At 43.1% G+C, this 11,355-nt stretch overlaps 1 non-coding gene across 1 annotated transcript; it reads right to left on the bottom strand.

Moving 5' to 3' along the window:
- Nucleotides 1-1,350: 1,350 nt before the first annotated feature.
- Nucleotides 1,351-1,511, bottom strand: LOC138481826 (U1 spliceosomal RNA). The gene has a single exon (XR_011274435.1). It is a non-coding gene; the product is annotated as a U1 spliceosomal RNA (small nuclear RNA).
- Nucleotides 1,512-11,355: the final 9,844 nt, after the last annotated feature.

Genomic DNA, 11,355 nt, shown 5'->3' with positions numbered 1-11,355 from the left:
CATTCATGCCCCTGTCTAATTCTGTAAAGTTTCTTCTACTGTAGAAATGTTTTTAAGAATCCTAGTACTGCATTTCTAGTCTGTATTTTTGTTTTTTGATTTATTTGTTTTTGATTTATGGTAGATTAATGTCTACAGCTCCTGTTTTCTTAGTCCTTCCTTGATATCAGGACATTGCACTTTGTTATTTTGCTGTTTATGATACAGGAAGCTATGAGCAATATAATTGTACCTTCTATGAATAAAAACTGCTGCTCTTAATCACATAGAGCTCACCAATATAATTGAATCTATTGGCCTTTTTTACCCTTTTAGGGGGGGTTTTAGATTTCATCACAACTACGAATCATTGGTGAATTTAGGATAACACCACCAACTTTAATACAAGAAACGGCATACCAAATCTATAGTATGGTTTAACCTTGTCAGGCGGCTACCCCCTGTGTGACATACAAACCTGAAATTTGGCATGTGAGTAGGTTCCATGATGTAGACCAGGCTTGTCCAACCTTTTTGAATGTGGGGCCGAAGCATTACGTTTTTGTCACCCAGTGGGCCGGCGAGCCAAAAGTCAACAACCTCACCCAAAGCAGAATATTAAAAAGCGATATTGTGTGACCTTTGACACAATAGCATCACAGGCAGTGATAGCCATGCAGTCCCAAAGATAGCTATTGGTGTCATGGGCAGTGATCAAAGGTTAGTTGCTTGTGATTTCTTTCAGTGTCTATGTGTTAATATGTTTCTGAAATAGTGGAGGCGACCGAGCGTAGCGAGGGTGCTTCAAGGTTCTAGGAAGGGTTTGGGGGTTGCCCCCAAGATTTATTTTTCAAATATGGGGTTCAAATGGTGCATTTTACAGCAGAAAAGGCAACAAAAAAGCAATAAGTTTACAATCAGTTCTAAAGGGGAACATGACATTTCCATGTCACCAACAGCAGAAAAGAACATTTTACAACACAACACATTTTAATGATCAATGTGTACACAGTGTAAGACAGCACTGTCACTGATGTAACACATTGTCATGCTGGTTGTACCCTAAATATGCCCCTGTAGCAACATGTTTATGCTGGCTGTTCCCAATTTAGGCCAGCATTGTCCTGTACAAAGCATGATTGATGCAGCCTGAGCATGTGCAGTGTGCCTAATACATATGGCAGCTTATCTTTGTAATACACATTACTTCTGTGGTGATGAAAGAAGGATAATTCAATTCAACAGATAAAATGTGGAAAAGCGATCACCCAAAGGTGAACCTAATCGAAGAAACGCAATGTGAGCACAATCTTAAAGTATGCAACCTAGCAGGCCTAGTGCACACTTTACCTTTTCTTTCACCAATAAATCAGGGGGAGAGCACGAACGCAGTCCCCCACTACCAGAAATAATGCAGTTGTGTATCCCGCATTTGGGAACATAGCAGGGGTCAGCAAATCCGATGTGCAATGGTAAGCCTCACCCTGGGAGATCTGCCCTTGAGATCAGATTCTCCCCTCCCAAGTATGAGTTGCATGCAAGAGGGCAGGGGTTGGGTCAGTTCTGGGAAGCCCAGCTAAGCGAGGGTGAGAAGGCAGGCCCTGACCAGCCCCAACCCCTCCCCCCCCGGGAGGTAAGAGCATCTGCAGAGCTGCCTGTCCCGCGTGTAGGGGGAAGCTCCAGCAGGCAGAGCACAGCAGAAGAGCAGATGTAGACAATGTAACAAGTATAAAATATACATTTTTTGGATTTGTTTATTTTTAAGCGATCTGCACTGCTTACCCCTGTCATATGGCTCTGTGTGCTGTAGTTCTGCCGTAGTTCCTAAAATTCAACAGTTCATGAAAACTTCATCAGTTCATTGTTCCTAAACTTACCAGAGTATCAGCATCCTAGCTGACATTAGAGACATTCACTTTTGAAGTCATGCAGGTGACACAAAATTGTGCTTTTGGAGTAATGCGGGTGAGAGGAAACGGTGCATGTTTCTTCAAGGGTGTCCACAATGATGTTGTCAGTCACATGGTGGCAAACTTCATGATAATTACAGAAACTTAATTTCCCACAGAAGTTGATGAATGTATGCCATCACTACAGCACAAAGCTTACATGCTTCAGCCGTACACTTACGGGTATGGCACTTCAAGCTCACACGCTTCAGCCCTACACACTCTATATCGGGACACCAATAATGTTGCTACGCAATCTCAGCACTCAAACTCAAAGCAGCTGGAATGAATTGATTTACGGGATTCATGCTTTTTCTCATGATCAGCATTATGTGGCTTTTTTCCAGAGTTAGAAACAAAAAGTTTGTTCACACTAGCTCCTACAGGAAAGACTAGCAATATAGTCTTCAAAGAGTCATTAGTTTAGTTCATTAAATACATTTCAAACTAGGAATGAAGTAGGAATTACCACGCGAAGCACAGGTACATTTATTTATTTGAATTTATAAAGCGCCCAGCGGCCCGGAGCCATCGTGGCGCTCTTACAGGATATTCACTTATTACAAGTTATATATTAAAAGTTATACATTGGTTTACAGAAACAGAATAGACATTGAATGACATTGTGGAGATGTGTTCCGAGGTTACAGAGGAAATAATGTTGGAGACAGTGCAGGATATAAAGCGGTCTAGTTGAACAGCTTGGGAGCTAGTACCTCAAAGCTGGAACCGCCTGCTTTAGCTCTGTTGAATGCCGGGACCGAGAGTTGGTGTGAGTATTGGTCACATGTTGGTCTGTGGGCTGGTGATTGGTGTATCCTTTTCACTTGGTATGCTGGGTCCATCTGGGCGATGCATCTGTGTGTGATTGTGAGAGCTTTGAATGTTATACGCTCTTTGACCAGGAGTCAGTGGGCATCTTTCCTTGCTTGGGAAATGTGCTCTCTCTTGGGTATGCTGAGCGCAACTCTGAGGGCACTGTTTTGTGCAATTTGCAATCTGTTGATATTGTTATTGGAAGTACCTAGGAGTAGGATGTTGCAGTAGTCAGGTTTAGCGCCCGTTGTGGTTCTCGTGATGTTGAGGCAGTTATTAGGAGATAGGTAGGGTTTCACAGCATTTATAATTTTTGATGTGAGTGCTGCTGCTGAGGAGATGGTGCTGATTTGCCTGTTCACTGATAAGTTGGAGTCAAGATAGACTCCGAGAGTTTTGACTGTATCTGAGGTTTTTATGACGGTGTCCTCGATGCTGCAGGCCTACCTTCGGGGCCTACCAGCAGTATTTCAGTTTTTTCCTCATTTAGGCAAAGAACATTTGCCGCCATACAGGCCTGGATGTGTGCATATCTGTCTTGGAGGGTCTTGAGGTCCTGCATATAGTTGCCTGTTAGAGGTAGGAGAATTTGGGTGTCATCGGCATAGTTTGTAAAGCCTATGCCGAAGTCTTCTAGGTCACTGAATAAGGGGAGAGTGGAGAGGTGTAGAGGGTGGGGAAGGTGCATGAGCCTTGTGGGACTCCACAACTGATGGGTGATGGCAGGGCGGATGCCTGGTCCGAGAAGACTCTCATTGCTCGACCATCCAGGAAAGATGTGATCCAGGCGGTAGCTTTTTGGGAGAAGTGTGCTGTGTTGGTGAGGTGTTTACACAGGATCTTATGTCAACCAAGTCAAAGGCCGCTGAGAGATCTAGGAGTAGGAGGAGTGAGGTCTTGCCTTTATCCATGGCTTCAAGTAGTTGGTTCTTTAGGTCAAGTAGGGATGACTCTGTGCCATGGTGGGGGACGGAATCCTGATTGCCTTTTTCCAGGAATGTTGTGCGTTTCCAGGTAAGTCTGGATCTGATGATATGCAGCATTATCCAGGATCTTCAGCAAGAACGGCACGGTGGTAATTGGACTGTACTTGTTTGGGCAGTCAGGCTCCAGGGTAGTTTTTTTTTAACAGCGGTCGAACCCATGCTTCCTTAAGGGTGAATGGGACAGTGATGGTGACAAATGAGGTGTTGATGAAAGTGGTTATAAAAGGGGCCAATGCTGTGGCACAGCCTTTGATTATGTTGGCTGGGCAAATGCCTCCTTTGCGTAGAGATGGTTTGGTCTTCTTCATGATTAGTAGGACTTCAGGAACTGTGACTTCCCTGAATGAGAAGGGTATTGGTGGGTTTGTGCTGTGTGCAGCCTTATCATTTGGTATGATGGTGGGAGGATTAGGTGGTGGTGGTGGATTCGTTTTGGGCAGTTTGTTGAATTGGGATTTGATTTTGTTCTGGAGTTTTATGATTTTATCTAACATGTCATGTTGGATGTTGTTACCCCATGTTGTGTCTTTTTCGGTAGGTTGTGTGGATGTGGGGGGATGGTCAGCTTGTTATAGATGTTGAATAGCTCTTTGGATTGAGAGTTAGCTTTCTCAATTCTGGCGTTGTCAGTGGCCGCTTTGGCTATAGCGATGGCTTTTATAATATTGTTTAGCGACTGTGAGGTAGGTGTCTCTTGTGGTAGTGGAGGGATTTGTTTGCCAGGAGGTTAGTGTTGTTCTTTTAGCAGTTCGGGTGTTTTGCAGTTCTTGGGTGAAACAGGAGTTTGCATGGAGTCTGTGTTTCGCTTTTTTCATTTCCAGTGGGGCTACAACATCTATTAAATCTTTAAGAGTAGTGTTGTAGATCTCCACTAGTGTTGTGGGGTTTTTGGATGTGGGATGCACCAGTGCCAACGTTTCCAGGAGAGGCATTGGCCTGTCCGCAGTGAGCAGTTTTTTAGATCTAGTCATGGTGGCTGGTGCGGGTAGGTTAGGGCTCCCTTCTATTTTTGAAGGTGTGAAGAAATGTAGTAGGTGTTGGTCGGTCCATGGGCTAGGGGTGTTAGAGCACATGTCAGCTACACAGTTGTGGTCTGCAATTTCTGTCCAGAATACGATCTTTGTTATGAGTTGGTTTGTTTCCTCGTTGTGTGAATACTAGGTCATGGAGAGCTTTGGCGAGGGCTTTGCTTTTCTTAACTTTTGGATCTTTGAAGCCCAGGTTGAGGTCCCCAGGGAGTATGGCTCTTGAGTTTGTTTTAAGGTTTTTGCCTAAGCTGTGAGTGATGTTGGACTGGAAGTCGAGAGTTGGGCCTGGTGGTCGGTAGACAATGTGTATTGTAATAATGTAATTTGGTGAGGGAGATATTTTTATTGATAGCGAATCAAAGTTGTCAGCCTCAGAGGTTATTAGCTGTCTAGCGTTGAGGGTTTCTTTGAGAAATACTCCTCCCACTTCACTGGATGTTCTGTCTTGGCATAGGAAGATGTACCCTGGTGGTAATGTTTGGTCTCAGAGATAGCTTGTAGGTCTAGGTCTAGATCTGTGATGAGATCATGACTCTCTATGGCGTGTGCTGCGAGGGAGCAAGCGTTGATGAGTGCACATTGGAACTGTTTTTTCTGGTTGTCTTTTTGTTTAGTTGTAGTAGGGATGATATTGGGTGTGTTGGTTTTGCTGGATGATTTTGGGGTGGGAGTGATAGTCAGTGATAGTGAACGTTGGAGGTGCTTAGTAGTGGCGGTATTAGAGGAGGCTGAGAGGTGGGTGGTACGGCAGCCTAGTCTCTGATTTTGCAGGTGGGGAGGAATGTGGTTGGTATTGTTTGTGTACTGAAGGGTGGTTTAGTGGGGATGGTGGTGTGGTTCTGCTAGTTGCATATAAAGGTGTCTGTTAAAAAGGATTTGACAATATAAAAAGTCATTAAAATAACCATGAAATCATCAAACAAATAGGTGCATGAAAGGTTAGCGGACGGCACAAGAGGAGAGATAACTCAAATCCACACACAATATCAATTTAAAACAGTCAATTGTCCCTAGATGAAAAATAAACATTAACCCAAGTGCCACTAAAAAGAACAAGACAGCAAATGCAAACAATATCCACTCCTCCGTTTGTCTGAAGAACACAAATGCTTCTGAAATAGTATGGATTCCTGCATTACTTAGGATTTGCTTTAAGTAGTGAATTGTCAATGCCCTGAGCCGAGGGCAAAATAATAACAAATGTTAGTGTTGGCTGATATCCACCTGTTCCATAACATGATCTATCAGTGTCCTTTGACCCCCCTGTACATTCTGTATGAAATGAATCTTATGCTCATCCAATTCTGGGAGACATCCCCACATTGTGTGCCCTGAAGACAGAGGACAGGATCCATTGGATGACACCTAAAGACTCAATTTGATACTACCCCCAAACTCCATCTTTTTACTAGGCCGCACAACGAATTCTAAAAGCCATCTCTCGCATTGACCAGTGCCGCACACAGCAAGCGCAGCCGCCCCCACCACCATCTTCTCCTCTGTTTACACTGCACAAGCTCTTTTCTCACAGAAGCCCAGACGCAAATTATTGCAAACAGATACAGTATTCTTTCTCTTCCTCTGAGCTCAATGCCCTGTGTGTGACTGGAGCAGAACCTCTGCCTGCGTGTCCATCTTTCTCCACAAATATGTCTATGGTCCCTCAACCCCCACCTTGAGAAGCCACAGTCCACTAACCTCTCTTGATGCAGATACACATCTGACCCCCATTTTTATGAACAGGCTAACCACCCACCCCAGATCTCATCCCCTACCATTGTATTTCACTGGTAAACTTAACACATGTCTGCTTATATCATGAGTCATCAAGCAGAACAAAATTCCCAAGCCTGGGCGTCAGGGTTTATAGTCCTAAGGTTCAAAGGGCAAAATCGATCAAATATCTAACAGAATGAACTCCATAGCATCCCCATGACTGTCCACTTTTTACAATTGTTTTTTGTTGAATGCATTCATTTTCTGTTTTGCTTAGATAGATTAGTTAGCTATGTTTCATTGTTTGTGTGTGTGTCTGTACTTCACCCCACGAAGATGAGCCCGGCTGACCCATGTGCTGCTCAACAAACACCCAAGGCTTTATCCAATCCAGTGCAACTATCTCCTATGTACCCATACTGTATCCACACATTGAGCCTTTAATATTCATTTATTATGTACCTATATCGAAGCATCAGCAGTGACATATTTCAATCTTATAATGTGCTGCCTGTGTAATGTTTGGCAGAGCGCTCTCGGGCAGCAGAGTTCTCTGCATGCATCTTTTATCTGACAAAAAAACTTTGTTCAACTTGAAAACTATCTCCTGGTCTCATTCCCTATTGGGGTGTGTCCACTTATTCCAAAATTGCGGGATCTATGTTGGGGGATGAGCTCATTCAAAAGCCAGATATCAAATGGAATTGTTACATACTTTGACCCTAATAACCTTACTGGGCAGGCTCACACATGATTTTAGGGGCAGCAACATATGTTTTATCCTGATGAGGAAGAAGTAATTAAATCCAACAACATTACATAGCTCGTCGCTAATTGGGGTTTCATTGACTAGATGGTAAACTGTCATCTGCATATACAATTATCACTTCTCTTATTGTATTTTGGAATGGCAGGGTTAAGTTGCTAGTGCAAAGGGCAATGGCAAAAAAAGAGGGGGAGATCAAACTGTGTGCATGCACCTCATTGTCTGAGAATACAGCAGTTGGACTGCTGTTGGATGGTAACTGCCTACTGGTGAATACTAAAGGATCTGAAATGAGACAGGGCCCTTTATACAGTCAAATGTATTTTTGACATCCAGGCTCACCAAGGCCACTGGCACATTGGAGTCTATCTTATGCAGATAATAATACAGCCAGCATACATTGCTCTTTGTTGTTTATCTTGGGTGGAATCTTGCTTGATCATTGATCATCAGGGATCATGTGCATGTAAGGAAAAGAAACACAGCTAGAAGTTTTGCTAATGACTCATTACCATTATTACTGTGGCACAGTAACCAGTAGGACAAGCAATAAATAGGAGATGTGATAGGTTTAAGGAGTACTGTCTTGAGTGCTTCACGGTTGGTGGTGGTACACACTCCAGTATTTAGCATCACATCGCACATTGCAAGTAGATTCAGGGTCCAGACTTTACTGTAAAGCATATTGTTTATGGTGGCTATGACACAATCTGCTGTTAAAGGTACATTGAAACACTTGCGCACACATGTGTCTATCCGTGCTAGGGAGATTTGTTCAAGTTAATGGTCAATTGAGTTTGAAAAGTGGGTTAATTTGGAGATAGGAATTGTTCAATTGAGAGGGTGGAGTGAGTTAATTATGGAGCTATGCAAAGACTGAAGAAGTGATCACTGCACACTATATCACCTCATCTATTTGCACCCATATGCCTCTAAGCACAGTAGATCACCACATTCGTAATGGTTCTGAAAGACCAGGCTAAAGGTTAACCAGGTCCATCTCCATCCGATGAACAGATGTTTTCTTACCTGAGAATCTATTATCTCTGGTAGCGTTTGTTTGGAAAAATTACAATTTGTTTCTTGTTTATTTCTAATTTGCCCAAGTATGAGAGGTCTCTGGTTAGTGTGTGCAGCATCCAAAAAACATCAGTTCCCCTTTCTTCCTATCTCCTGATCATCCTAAGTATCTCATTCTCTATCGAGGTGCACATGCCTCTATCATGCACTTTAGGGATGTCCCACAGAATACTTAAACTCATGACTGTACACAATTTTAAGCACACATATTTCATTGTGATCAAGAGAGAAGGGGTAAACCATATCAGTCAAGGAGATTTGCATACATTGCCAAAGACCTCTACAGAATAGTCAATCAGACTCAGAAGTGGACTGGGAAAGTCCAGATGGAAATAGAACTAAATGTCACTGTTTGGAAAGATTTTCCCTTTTGCAACCTTCTCTCCACAGTTTCTTATGGAACGCCATTATTGTTTCTCTGGTTTAATGCTGTTGTAACATTTTGGACGGAAGTGAAGCCTTCTTGTGCCTTTTGCACATTATTATGGGGAAACCTATCAGTCGTTCAGACTCTCAGTACTGGCAAACTATGTTTCCCTTTTTAATTACTGTACTTTTTAACATTATACACATCACGTCAGAGTGCAGTTGTGTAATGTTAATTTAATTGCTAGAATGCAAGTTCACCACAGGGGTATCATGGCACTAATAGCTTTTTAAACATGGGATTTTTGGTTACGTTTACATGTGCCTAAAGACAAGACAGTGGAAGCAGTTACATATTTAAAATGTGTTCCAATGTCTTTCTTGTGCACATTCGTGTTTACCGCATATAGCTACTAAACATGGCTCGTGCTATAACATGGCTGTGCCACAAGATTTTTGCTTGTTCTATGGGCATTTGCAGTTTAGCCTTCTTCCTGCCCTCTCAGGTCAGGAAAGTCCTTATAAGATCATGGACTTGCCTTGGAAAACTGCGGATCTTGAGGGCTAATGAGCCTTTATGTGTGTGTGGCCCAGGAAGGGGGTTGGAACTGTCTAGTTCCAATCCACATCCCTTGATCTAGACAGCTCCTGAAGGGGTCCAGCATCCCTTCTAATAGCCAGCACGGTTAAACCCTTCTCCTCTGACTTGCCTACAAAGACCCTGAGATGTGCTTGAGCCCTTGCACTAGTGGAACCAAATGGTCTTGAGGCCTTCTCGAGGATTCAGCCTTTCAGAGCCTTTGTAGGTGACTTGTCAAATGAGAAAGTCTATGGTGCCTCCTATTACAATGAATATATGTATATTGGCCTACGCCAAGCTGCTAACAAGTCGCTTGCGAAGAAATCCGTGTTGCAAGGTCCTGACCTTAAAATCAATGTAAGCCGCCATTTTAGGTCAATCCACCATTTTAGGTTTGCTTTGTAAAGTCACCCTGTGAGTTAAAATGGTGGACGATGTCATTCCGAAATACAACATTGCTGTCTTGACCTCTGTATGTAGCTAATATGTAACTTGCCTGCAGGCCACTTGTTGAGGTCGTGAACTGAGACCTTGTCCTTCGTTGACCTGTGTATAAAGGATTACTCGTGCAATGAAACTAATCAGCAAGCATATGTTAAGAACAATGTATTCAAATACTGAACATGGAACACTTGTTTAAACTACATTGTATTAATGTTTGAGAAGACCTGCATGGGAAATCCCAGAATACACAGTTACATGTGGATGTGTGAAACTCGGCAAGAACCCTAGATCGGTGATGTATTAGCGGAATATGAACCCGAAGTAGGGCTGGACATCGTGCTCACGAAGAGTATAAAAGATCAATGCATTCTAATGCACAGCGTCTTTCAATGAACACACTGAACCACGCTGGAGTTCGTTGTGTTGCACTGAGGGCCGATAGATATCTGATTTTGCTCTGTTCTTCGTAACTGTATTCAGTATAAAATAAAGTACTTTGTATGTTCCTTTGTAACCCGTGTTCGGTGTATTTCCTTTTGGGGTACTCAGCATGGATATTTTGATTTTGTTTTCACAGTTGGCACCCGAATAGGGACCCTCAAGATTGATGCCGGATTGTTGAAGGTTGACGCAGGATATCGGCCTGGGACGATTAGCTTGTGGTCCGAGACGGCATCTTGATGAGGCTCCACTTATCGAGGTGGGCAGATTTACCGAAATCACCATACACGAGGTAAGATTAGTTAGGTAAGTAAGGTAAGTATTAGTAAGATTCTTTGAAATCCGATCGGACCTCCTGATAATTTGAATTTGGCGCATTGTATCTGCAGACACAACTATTGACCAGGTAACACCAATAATTTGATATGCCTGGGAAATTGTCTACCTGCTTCAGGGCGTTGTTCCGCAGCGATAGACAATCTTTGGAATTTAGCCGTCCCGCACCACAGGAGGGGTCGCCGGCATGTACTATGTACTGTAAGCATGGCATTGGAAGTATAGCATTTAATGACATTTGGCACAGACAAACCAGACATGCCTCCGAACTTCAGTGGCCAATCAATGGTAGTTTTGAAATCCCTCGTATTGAGTATTTAGAGTCAATTCTATTAAAGAAAAAGGCTAGACCTGCAGCATTTGATGTTTAGTAGAATTGGAAAAAAGAAGCATTGCAGCAACTTAAAAGTAGAGAAAAACATGCGCGCCGTCATAAGACAAACGCCGAAAAAGCATTATTGTATGACCAAGATAAACATTCTGAATCGACTAGGAATATGGATAGGGCTTTCTCACTAGGAATTCAGAAATTCTATCCTTCCAAAGACCTCCATGCTTCCGATGAATTCATAGAGAAATTGTTAAATGAACAAAGGCCTGGTGCCTCTGCGCAAGCTCCGTATGTTTCACTTCCTGCTGCTTTGCCTCTTCCTCCTGCTATTCCTGCTCTGCCTGCTGTTGTTCCCATTGTTACTGCTCCTCCTATTGTTCCCCTTCCTCCCGTTCCTCCACTTCTTCTTATAGCACCAGTTACAGTACCTCCATTAAATTTGCCTGCTCCCTCTCTTCCAAGTGGTCCTGAGCCGCTTGTAGTCGATCGAGGTGCAGGGTCGAAGGTTGTCACTCGCAATACTGTACCACCAGAGAA

Source organism: Ambystoma mexicanum, chromosome 5p (assembly GCF_040938575.1).
Source record: "Ambystoma mexicanum isolate Mex_15411 chromosome 5p, UKY_AmexF1_1, whole genome shotgun sequence".
Lineage (NCBI taxonomy): Eukaryota > Metazoa > Chordata > Amphibia > Caudata > Ambystomatidae > Ambystoma > Ambystoma mexicanum.
Note: the sequence above shows the minus strand (reverse complement) of the source record. Positions and strands in the feature narration are given on the sequence as shown.